Genomic DNA, 12,546 nt, shown 5'->3' with positions numbered 1-12,546 from the left:
TTTTAACGACATGTAGATGTGTTAGAAAAATCACTTGCATAATGTAATGTGTTCTTCTGGACATAAGGCTTCACAATAAATGTACTTATGCATTACACCAATTTTGAGAGGTAGGAGATGAACAAAATGTATTCCACTGAAAATAGCTGAACATAAATGGGTTTCATTTCTTGAAGATAAAAAATAAAAATCTTCAGGGAATCTTTAACTAATCTATGCTGAGCGTGGAGTGTCTTCAGTGTAATACAAAACTGTCACCACACCAGGGGAAGGGGGGTGAACTGCTTTTGGAGAATGTGAGAGAAGCAGATTTGACCAGCTTTGACTGTTCCCAGTACTTTTTTCAGCCAGCACCGGGACTGTTTGATCACTTTATTCAGTAAAGACATTAAAAGCACACAAGTGAGTTTGTGTATCATCATTGTAGTCAGGTTGTGTTTGACTATTACTGTGAACTATGAAGATCAGACCACACTTTTTTACTAGTCTTTTTCTTGAAACTGTAGCTTCAGATGTCTGATGTGCTGATACTGCCCAAGCTTCCATTATGACCATGACGTAAAAACAATTTATAAAAAAATAGATAAATAATCCAATAAAAACACCAACCATATTCTTTAATGGGGACGCTTTAGAGCACAAAGTTTGGAGAAGCGATGGATTACTGGTGTAATGCCCCTTTTGTTCTGATCTCTTGAAAATGCCTCTCTGAAAGCCATCATCAAATACTGTCGTAAAACTGCAAATGTCAGAAATACCCTAAACACAGCACTGCGAGCTTTGTTTTTGTACCAAACAATAGCAGTTTGGGTATCCAGCCTGTAGTCTGTTATCCCCAGAGCCCTGATAAATCCAAAGGCATAGATCTCTTCAAACGGCGGGGCAGTTGCCGAGAATACTTGATATGGGCACAGAGTTGCAAGGCCTCAGTCACAAAGCCACAGTGTATTGATCTTCATGCATTATAGAAGCAGCTTTGAGGCCAGCTGATATTGGAAGTCATGGCTTGCATCCCCGAAGAGCATACAATCTAACATGCCCACTGGACCATCCCAGCAATAATCGGACACATGCCCAGATTATAAACATATGGGTAATAAATTCTTTATAGTATCAAAGCACTCTGGTTGATAAGTGTTCTCCTGATTATTTTTCTCGTTGGTAATACAGATTTTTGATTCACATGTGGCATGTTTCTCTTTGATACTGTCAAACATCGACAGACTTTAATCTAAACAGATTCCGGGTCACTGGGTCACAGCGGGACTGCTAGACTTTTTCTGCCTGAATCATTAAAGTAAATGCATCAAATGCCACATGCCTCACAGTGTGACCTCGCTGGTGGTGCTTTCAGCAGCCTTGGCAACACCTAAGTCTCCAGAGAAAGCAGCTTCACTGTCGCCCACAGGTCAATGTCACATGAACCTGAATGTGTGAACAGTGACACCAATGATCCCACCGGGACAGCCAGCTTCTTCTCCCCACCACTCCACTGTGGACTCAGTGAAGTGCGGGGAGTGAAAGAGAGCGAGGAAAAGGGATAAAGGAAGTTTGATATTGACAGAATCTGCTTTTGAGAGCTCATCTTTAAGGGTCAAAACCACCAGCTTAATGTGAATAGAAGGCCAGGGTGAGTGATTTCAAATGTATTTTCACTTTTGAAATTCTTGCTTTATGCTGGCGTGTGAATGTGTGGGTGAGGAAAGGTGAGCTTTTTTTTTTGTCAATACTAAAAGCCTTGCCACTAACTGTCAGATGATGAAATTTCAAGGATCATGCCTGACATGCATTGCAGTTTTCTATTTTTCTTCCGCTTTGTTTTGGTTAACTAGTGGATGTTGAATGTAATCAGATGTAATTGAATGTAGTCGAATGCAGGCAGGCGTTGTGTTTTTAGAAAATATGTTGAGTTTAAGTCTAATTTGTAGCATAAAAACATGTTTAGGAAGCGGAAATTGTGTCGTCTTGTTACTGAAAGATTTTCTTTTATCTCTTTCAGAAGTCTATGAAAGCTTGTTTCTGTCACTGATTGTTATTATTTATTTCATTGCATTTATTTTTTGTTTTCTACCATTTATACATACGAATTTTGGGTTATTTCACATTAGACCACCACCAAATAATATAAAAATTATTTCTAGTGTTTTTGTAACGAGTATGTGCAAGCTATTTAACTAAAAAGATATTTTAAATGGTAAAATTTCTAGAATTTCTAAAATATTTGTGTTTTATTTTTATTTTTTTATGTTAGATGGTCTAATAAGTGTGTTAAGCTCTAGATTAAGTTAAAAATGTAAAGATGTTAAACCCAAATTTGGGTAAAAAGGAAAAATCAGTGGTCAAAGCTTACTTAGAAGACGGCTGTTTCTGTAGATCATAATGTAAGTCAACTAAATGTTCAATCACCTGCTCTTCCTGTGGGTCTGAGGCTCTCGCAGTCTCAGCCTGCATGTGTGTGCAAGTGCTGGTAGCAAACAGAACGATATGTCACTCGTTATGCAGTCTGCCAACTGAAAAACAACATAATCACAGTGAAAGCGCGATGTGACATGGCCAAATCAGCTTTAGCAGATCCTGACTTTAATGCACCATTTTGTTTGTGAAAGAAGAAGAGGAAATGTAAATATTGACAGCAAACAGTTCGATAATGATCTAAAAACAGGATTGTGGATGATAAAACTTTTCCGCCCATAAATTACATTTTCAGATTTATCCGCGTTTGCGTAAGTCTAACACATTGTAAACAGTTTGATAGTCTACATTTTGTTTTAATCAAACTATTCATATGGATCCTGCTCTTCGTCATTCACAACAGCACATGTGCATACAGAACATCCCCGTGGCGACAAACTGCGTACGGCGGAGCAAATGCAATTTGGTTTAATTTCGGAAAAAAATAACAGCAGCCTTCTCATTCACCTGACTGATCTGCCTGTGCTCGCTGTTTAAAACATTCAAATGGAGAGAGACAAGCATTTTATAAGGCCTGTATTTTTAAAAAGCAGATTCCCCTAAGTAAAGATGATACTGAGAATCTCATCAAATAAGGGCAGATGGAGGTAGTGAAAAGGGGACAAGAGGAGTGTGTGTCCCCCCCGAGAGAACTGGAAAAGTCATCTCTGCTCACATCACATCTGCCTCTCTTTTCCTGGAGCAGGAGGCTTAAAGCCTTCCTCTCTGGTGTTTCTGACATCTTGGCTCTGTTAATTGCAACATTTGCAGCCGTATTGGTATTCAGGTTAGACCCTGGGAACAGATGGCGTTTAACTTTAAATATTATTAACACTTCCCAGAATTCACGGCACTGGGTGTGGGGGTTATGAGGACAAGCAAACATGCAGGTGAAATGAGCACAATTAATCTACCAGCATCAAAGAAGAAAATACAAATTGGGGTTATTTTCCAAGTGTCACCACTTGCTTTGATGCTTTTTCTTTCACAACCACCAGCGTTTCTATTTTCACATGTTTAATCTGTGCATCATTATTTATGTTAAGAGTAATTTGTTATCTAGAGAAGGCAGCAAATATTGCTGATGACACTGAAGAGATCCCTTTAATTAAAGGAATAAAAAAGTTACCTTTTGGATAAGTGAATATGTCTTCTTAGAGCTAATGGGGAAAAAAAGTGAAATATTTTATTTGCCCACTTTGAAAGTCACAAAATCACGAGTACACTTACACGCTACGCTGACAATGAGAGCATGACATTCAAAAATGTCTTATTGAAGGAGGGAAAAACGACTCCGAAAAGCCACTGTTACTTTTACACAGTGTAGGGCAGAGTGGCTGCTTTTGATGACAGCCACAGGGGGAGTAGAGTGTGTGTACCTCCGTGTGTGTGTATTCATGCAAGAGTGAGTAACTATATTTCCCTGTTTGAGTGTATTTGTGTTTCTGTGTCTGCTTTTGTGAGGAAGACAGAGTGAACTCCTTTTTTTTTGGATGTATGTGTCTGTTCCAGTGTGTGGGAGTGTTTGTGTACCAAGGAAAGGAACAGAAGCAAAAAAAATAATACACCAATATGAGTGAAAGAGGGCGATGTTCTTGAGCACGCACTGACATGTCACATCGTATTTGTCACATTTGAAGGGAGAGCACCCCGTAGTCCCTTGTGCCTTGACCCTGCAGAGTTGGGTAGTGTTGTCTTGCTCCAGTCACACAACAGCCACCATCTCTGGGACTGCGGGGCTGCAGATCAGTGACCCTCAGCAACCCCACTGGCATTACTGTAACGCCCAACAACTGTCTTCTTCTCATGACAAATTCACTGAATATTGAACTGCGTGACCTGATATCACCCTGTTGGTGTTTCTGCAACATCATAGTTAATTCAGATCCATTAGTACAATCAATTGATCAGCTGACTGATATTGTGACTTGAGGGAAAAACAACAAACGTGGGAAAAGTGTGTTTTTTAGGGCTTTCTGGATAAATGGTTTTCCAACATATAGTTGTGAAACATTGTAACAGGGTCGAAAATTACTCCTGAAATCTGAAAATCAGTGAAAACAGTCAACAACATCCAAAAATAGTAAATCAACTTTTCTATTACTTTTGACCCCAATTTCCTGGGTAAAAGTTTTTCCACCCGGTCTCCAATTTTGTTCGTACTTTTACTACTACCATATTGTATTTTTATGCTCTTTTTCTCTGAATCACAGAGCTGTGAAATCAAAGGTTATTGGTCAGTTGCAATTACAGTATTGTGCAACATTAATATAAAGTTGCAGGAACAACCTCAAAAAAGTCAGAAAAAATCAATAAATACAATATACGATTTTTGTTCGTCCTTGTCTGTTTTGTTTTCTTGTGTTTCAGTGACGTAAGTTTTGCTCTCTCAGACAGAAAAAAATATTACTAGCTAACTAAAATCTTCAAAGAGGGCTGGTGGTCACACCCCTAAAAAAAAAAGAAAAAAAAAGATGTTTCAGAGGACTACAAGGAGACAGATAACTAAACATGTAGCTGATGTTTTATATAATGAGATGTCAGTACGCTTTCTGTTTCAACTACAGAAGCAGGACACCTGTCAATACATTCCTGAAAAGTCATATCAAAAACATACTAATTAGGCAAAACTCAAATTCTATGGACTTGCTATTTAATAGTTTAAACTTGGGAGACAGTCCAAAATAAATGGGGCCCTATGCAGCTGCAGACCGGAAACAGTCATCAACAATCAAACAGCATTGCACACCCTCTACATGCTGGTCATCAGCTTGTTCGCACACTGCTGTGGGATTGCATCCCATTTGTTGTAAGTCAGCCAATGTGGTTGTGTTGGTTACTTTGGCATGAAGAACATGCTCAAGTTGATCCCTACTCCCAAATTCTGGAAGAACTCCCTGCTCTGTGGGGGCGAGTTCAGTCCCAGACTCATATGGGATTGTCACTGGTTGCAGAATCTCATCTTGATATCTCTCTATACGTAGATTGACCCCAGTGATGACAAGCCTTGTTTTTGCAGTCAGGGAGATTCTGCAGATCTGTAGAGGACTGCCTACAGTTCCTGAAAACTCACAGGGTGGAGAAATTGTCTTCTTGTTGTGTCGTCTTCTTGGGACTTTGCAGCCTGTCTCTGACATCCCCTGCTAGAAGGAACGTGACCTTTGAGTTGGTGATGGTACAAGGGCTCACTTCAAATAATTCTGCAACGTGGTTTTGCAGGACACCAGTTTGAAGTACCTCTATGGCATGGGCCTCATCCAGATCAGTCAAACATGGCAGCAGATTTCAACTGACCACTGTAGTGGGGTCCATTTCCCACTGGTGTTGATAATCAGGTGCCAGTCAGGCACCTAGTTGTCAGCACCTGGGGTACCAGAACCTAAAAACAAGAGTCAATAGCGTAATAAGCTGTTTGGCATTGGCAGAGAAGATTTGGCATGTTTTTTATGCTTGTTACCCACATGCTCAATTCTGCTGATCAACCCAGAGATCTTATAAATGTGGCATCATTTAATGGGAAATAAACAGGTTTTCCAATGGTATAAAATTTTTTGCATTGTTACAACAAAGATATAACCAAACACAAATTTGAAAACAGCAAAACATCAAATTCCCCATCAAAATTAGCAATCATTTTCAGCTAATTGCTGAGCAAGTACAATGCTGTTTGAGCATTCCCCGTCAACAATGCAGAACACCCACTGAAATGCTGCCGGTCTAGAACCATAGGAGGTTATTAATCTATGAATAGAGGTGATTGCAGTCTGGCTTCAGGTGAATCATCTGCTCTTCCTTTTCAGTTCTTAACAGGTGCAAGAGTAACTGCTTTAGTTACCCTGGAGACAGCGATTTTAAAGGGCAGACGAATCCGCTCCCAGATCAGTCGGGTTAATGGGAAAAGGCTAAGCTTTGCTGTAAAGTGCATGCTGCCACAGCAGAAAATGACATTTTGTGACAGCCTTGAGCTTCACATGAGACAAGCAAATGCTGCTTTATGTTTATTTCACCTTATTGGACATTTATGTGCAATCTTTGTATCAATTTCCACAATAGCTGTATTTTAAAGCTTAGAAACCTTGTGCATTAAATGGACTCTAAACAATACAAACAGACGGTAGCTCTGTGCCTCACCTGAATTCTCTTATGCTTAGCTCCTTCCCCAGACTCATGTGTTATTTACTGTTCAGACTTTATATAGGCAAAAAGCATCTATTATTCTACTTATAGCTTCATACTGTAGGCATCTTTGATATGTCAATTTACAGCAATCACTGTGTTTAAGCTGCAAAGTGGTGCTTAGACAGTATGCCTCAGTAGCAAGGCTATTACTGAGCTACTGGAAAACAATGAAAGGCTGAAAGTTTCCTTCATAACTTGAATCCTTGGATCCAGAATCCTGATCCAGATCTTGGATCATGATTACTTTGTGATTTTGTGTGTGTGTATGTGCAAAATTCCTGAATCCTAATCCAAATCAGCTCCAAAGTTTTAACAAACAAACACCTTCTTCTTAGAGGTGATATTGTTTTACTGTAATCAGATTAGAGTTCAGATTTTGCCCATGGTGCAACTTAAAACAACTCACTACATTATCATATCAGTCAGTGCAGTTGGATAAACAGACTGGACAATGTGATGTTTTCTCTGGGCCAACCTCTGGGCTCCTTGTCAAAGTAATTACGCAAATCAGCCTCTGCAGTTTATCCTTGTGTGCAATGACCAGACATGCCAGATACCTTCACAGTTCTAATTGATAGAAACATATTGCAAGCTCTCGCCTATTATCACCACTGCCTCCTACTCGAGGCCCCCCTCGTAAAAAGTGGCTGATGTTTGTTTTCAGTGCTTTTTTATCCTTTATTTCATATGTGTACATCAGTTCTTCATTAACTGCCTTTTTATAGACAGGGGGTTAAAAGCTGTTTTCTGGTGCGAATCAATAGTCCGACATGTGCTGTTACCATACGTGGCTTTAATTTAATTAGCAATAATCTGTAATCTGCGCAGCACAGTAACCAACCATGCATGCAACATAATATACCAACACTAGTCAGATGCTACATGTGATCAGAATGTTAAGTTGCACTATCCATGAAGTTACACAGACCTAGAGACCTGCTGGCAACCATCTGGCAATCACCAGGTGCTAGGGAAAAGTATGTTCCAAGACCAATTGGCAAGTGATCGCACCAGTGTGAAACTGGTCAAAAAGGGGTGTACAGTGCAGCTCCTTGCGAGTACTTTGGTCACTTGTCAAAGTAATTACACAAATCAGCCAGCAAACCTCCAGCTAGACATTGCTGTGGTTGCCTGTAATTTGCATGGAAGATTTTGTCTGCAAAAATTCCAAGCTGCTTACCAAGCAGCACTGAAATTGTGAAAAGTGCACTGCAAACCAGAAAAAGAGATATCAAAGTGAAAGTTGCACCTCTTGAAATTTGTTGGCTGTAATTTTTAATCTGAAAGTGAAAGTGATTGAGTCACACTTTTTCAAATTCCACTGCAGCCTGGAGATTAGAATGGAAAGTGTTTGTAGACAATTTGGCATCTTCTATAAAAACTATGGGCAGCTGTGACAATCTACTGGAGTCCAATGCAATTACAAGAAGGTTTTGGGTGCATTGTGTTCTCTATGGCCAATTTTACCTGGAAACAACCAGCAACCTCCAATACTGGCCGATAGGTTAGGGAATAAACATTTTCTGATATAATAGTAACAGTCCTCCCACTGTTTTTCAATACAAAGTCCTTTTTTGATTATATGCTTGAGGTTCTCCTTCACTCTAAGAAACCACTGATCCTTTAACTTTAATTTAGAGGAAGAGGAAAAAGTTGCAGAACTCCAAATAGAGGGAATGTAGAGGGGATGGTGAATTTGTTGGTGTGCAGAAAACTTTCAGTGCATGCTTCTGTTCACTCTTGTGACCTGATGTGTGGCCTCTTAGCTAAAGGTGGTGCAAAGACCCACTTCTCATCAACTGTCGTGATCTTGTACAAGAATTGTGTCAGTTTGATACGAGATTTCATGTTTTGTCCTTGGTAAATGAAAAATATATGAACATATGAGCTTAATGAAGTTGCAAAATGTTTTCAGGTTTGTATATAGGAGAGTTACAGAATTAAGACAATAAATTTAAGATATAGTACGCAAAGTATAGCATTTAAATAAGAAATTGCTTTACCTATTAACTTTGAAAAGCGATTATATTCCCACATTGCATTTGCAGCTTGTCATCACTTTTCAGTTTATGGGAATTTCAAGCATTTATAAAGGAAATAACCCAATAAAGATACAATGACTATGACTTTGATTTTGAGCTTTAAAAGAACAGCGTTTCACTGTCGAATGAAATTATATACACTGGCAGGTCGATACTTAAACATCCTGCATTGTTGTGTAAAGTTGCTTCTTAAGAAATGTATACAGAGAGAAGAAATACTATATTTCCTTTTTGATTTGTGGTAGGATTTAAGGGCATGCATATTGGTCATATATCTGCCATTTATCCTGCCAATAATTCCATCACAGCAAAAAATAATTCCCTGTAGGATGATTGACTTGTAATTGTAGCCATGACTCTTAGTGTGTCCCTCTTTTCAGGACTTGACTGAATAATTTATGCATGAGTAAAACGATCAGTTGTAAAGCTTTTAGATCCAAGTGCAGTTTCCATTTTTGCAATAGCATCCTTCAAGGGTCATGGCCTATGTCTTGTTGTACGATACCAACTTGAAAGACTGAACGGTGGATGAAAACAGAATAGTAAGGAGGCTTGGAGAGACAGTCAAGGGGGAAGACAGATTCAGTGTGAACAAAGGGAGTAAAAAAACAAAAGACAGAGTGACAGAACGGTGGGAAGTATATGCTGTTTGTCAGCATAAGGAGAGCAAATTGTCAGTTTTTGTGCTGCATCAGTGAGTGATGGCTGCCATTATCCCACCCAATGGGCATTAGCAGGCAATATTAGCATACTCTTTCCACACCCAAATGAAACAGACAGATTTCTCCACAGTGAGAATACCTAGAGCCAGCATTGGAAAATGGGGTGTGAAAGCACACGAGGCATACAGATTGGCTGGGGTATAAAAAGAGAAGCTTAAAGAGACTAGGTTAGGAAAAAAGAAAAGAAAATAAAGAGAGGAGGAAAGGAGCAAGTGTCACTGCACAAAAAAGACAGTGCCTTCTTGGCACTGTCTTTTTTCCTCTCAGAGAAAGAGAGGAAATTAGAACAAAGGAACCGAGTGGCCCTGCTGTTTCAGAACTTCCTACAGTGCTTTAAATACAGTGGTCTCTCAACATAGACCACACAGTGAGATCTGACATCCATTGAACAAAGTGGCTGAGGCAGATATGGTGGTGTGGGGCATTGCGGTGGGATGTGCATGATGAGAGTCGTAATTATAGAACAAGAACACCTCAGTCGCTCTCTTAACACAGAGGGAAACTACCTGTAATTGTTTTGTTTTTTTTGTTTTTTTTCTCTTTTTTTTTTTTTTGGAAGTGACATCAGAAACAGCAGCATGTGACATCACGTGATGGCGGAGCTTCAGTTCATCCTTTGTCATCCTTTTTTTTTTTTTTTTTTTTTTAATAGGACAGGGGGAAAGAATGAAAGAAAGAGGGGGAGAGGAAGAAAGAAAACCAAAGGGGAGAAGAGACGGTGAGAAGGGGGGGAAGAGAGAAAAAAAAAAAAACAAAAAAAAAAACTCCTGGGTCACCTGTATGGAGAGAAAGAAAAACAAAAAAAACAGGGGAGACAGCAAACAACAAAGAGCAACATAATAATAATAATAAAAAAAGCACCATCACAATAAACTAGCTAGTCATAGATATCAATAGTTACTAAATAATAAACGATATTGTGCAGCACGCAAGATAGACAGCGCACAGTGTGCTTTGAGGCAGCAGCCAAGAAAGCTGTAGTCCGCATCTGTGAATACCCATGTGTACACCTGTGTGCATACCTGTGTGGATCAGCATGCTTGCATTCCAAAGGTTTCTCCATGTAATGATCTGCTAGAGAGTGTGGGGAGCCACAGCCCTGTCCTCTATGGTATCAAGCAGGTATGGAGGAGATCAAAACTCCAGACATCCAGAGGCACCCAGAACACAAGAGACCAAGGAAGACCCACAGAGGGGCAGCCGCGCCACTGTCCCAGTAAGAGCTAAGGAGAGTCCCAGATGAGAGCTCATTTAGCAGCCGCGGAGCAGAAGCCAGGGGGAGTTGCAGTGACGCGCCCGTGAGCTCCGCCGGCAGCCAGCTGTGCCTGAGTGACCGAGCCCCAGGCCGAGAGGCCGGGGGCACCCCACCTCCAAAGTGGCCCGAGCGAGCCCCAATAAGCGGCCGCCAAGGAGTGAGCCGGTGTGTACCCGGACACCCACCCCCAGATACCACCAACGCACCGATACCTGAGGGAGTCCGCCACCGGCAGGGGAAGTGGTGGTGGGTGGAGATAGGCCTCCAAACCTTGGAGGGCCCGAGATGTCCCCAGAGAGGTGGCGTCTGATACCCAACCTGACATATAGACACAGACATACAGGCACACACAGACACAAACATCCATTCCCACCCTCATGCTCTCATATGTACTTCACACTCAACCGACGTGGAGACAGACATAAAGGGACGCTGTATACACGATCACACTCCCCAAGCGTACTCTACTAACCGGGTCTAGGTACCCTTGCCCCTCGAGGGGGGAACTGCACCCAGACCCAGGTGGTGTTACCCTTTTCCCTGCGGTGGGGAGAGGCAGACCGCCCCGACTCCGCAGCAGCAGGGAGGCCCCAGACCGCAGTCGGATGGCCCACTCCTCCTAGCCCCCCCGCTCCAGTAGGCCGCAGAGAATGGGGGTGAGAGAAGACTCCAAACCTCCCTCCACCCGCTCATTGTAGTGTTGATGCATGTGTGTTCTAAGGTGCAATTAAAACCCAGGAGGGCATAGCGCTACCTGCGAGAGAGCAGCAGGTAAGCGCATAGTCCCTCCTGCTAGCCCTCAATGTCTACATGTATTTAAAATTGAGAGGTGGGCAACGACGCCAGGGGTGAGGCGTACACCCTGATGGTAACTTGGACTCCGTGTATCGTGCCCACCCCCAAGATCCTATATGTATGTGTAATGAGGGTGTGAGTAATGTGAATGTCTAAGTTGTGGGATAAAATTGAGGCAGAGGCAGCCAGAAGGGGACAGGGGGGGGGGTAGCCTCCTCTGCATCCTGGGAGGCAGCTGGAGATGGGGAGGGAAGGAAGGGGGGGGCAGGTGACCCCTCCCTGGGGCCAGCTCCCCCGCTGACCCCAGTAGGCACTCCCACACTCCGCGACCCGCCAGGGAAAGGGGGGCCCAGGCCCATCCAGACCGGGGCCCAGCGCAGCAGCGCCCCCCGGCCCCACAGAGCCCGGGACAGTCCACCCAACCCCACCACAGAGAAAACTGCACCCACCCCACCATCCACTCATCTTCCAGACTACATGAGACAATAGACGCCCAGGCTGAGATCTTCCTCCACCTCTCCTGTATCTCCCCCTCCTGCAGAGAGTTCCTGAGGGGAAGAAAGCTCCTGCAAGGTGTAACAATCTCCCCCACTGGTTGAAGAGCCCCACAGGCGACTCGACACGCCGGCGGCACCCTGCGCCAGGGATGGGCTCCCATGCACCCACCCGCCCACAACCCCGGCAACACACAAACCAGGACCCAAGGCCCCGAGGCCCAGCCAGGGCCCCGGCCCAGAGATGGAGCGCCCCCAGACCCTCACGCCCATCCCGGACCCACCCAGGGGCAGACAGGCTACCAGGTCAGTAACCCACGTCCATCACCACAGACCCTCCCCTAGCCCCGCTGCACGCAGCCACGAGGAAATGGTCAGAAAAAGGCCCCCAACCGGACATGACCGCTACCCCGGGTTGAGCCCCCCAAGGAAGATGCCTCCGGGGAACCCCCCGACGCCCTAAGCCTGTCCCTGCCCCCACACCAATCACAACATTGAAGGCGGGACCAAACTATGACCCCCCACCCCCACTAGGTGATGGAGCCGATCAAAGGAGCCCAGAGCAATTGATCTGATGTGGTGGCCGAGGCTGTATCAAAACTAATGTA

The sequence above is a fragment of the Aulonocara sp. 'chitande type north' Nkhata Bay genome, linkage group LG19 (genome assembly GCF_057382095.1).
Source record: "Aulonocara sp. 'chitande type north' Nkhata Bay isolate Kocher_YH1m ecotype deep benthic linkage group LG19, A_spYH_male_GT1.1, whole genome shotgun sequence".
NCBI lineage: Eukaryota > Metazoa > Chordata > Actinopteri > Cichliformes > Cichlidae > Aulonocara > Aulonocara sp. 'chitande type north' Nkhata Bay.
The sequence above is the reverse complement of the archived record's forward strand: the minus strand, read 5'-3'. Positions refer to the sequence as shown.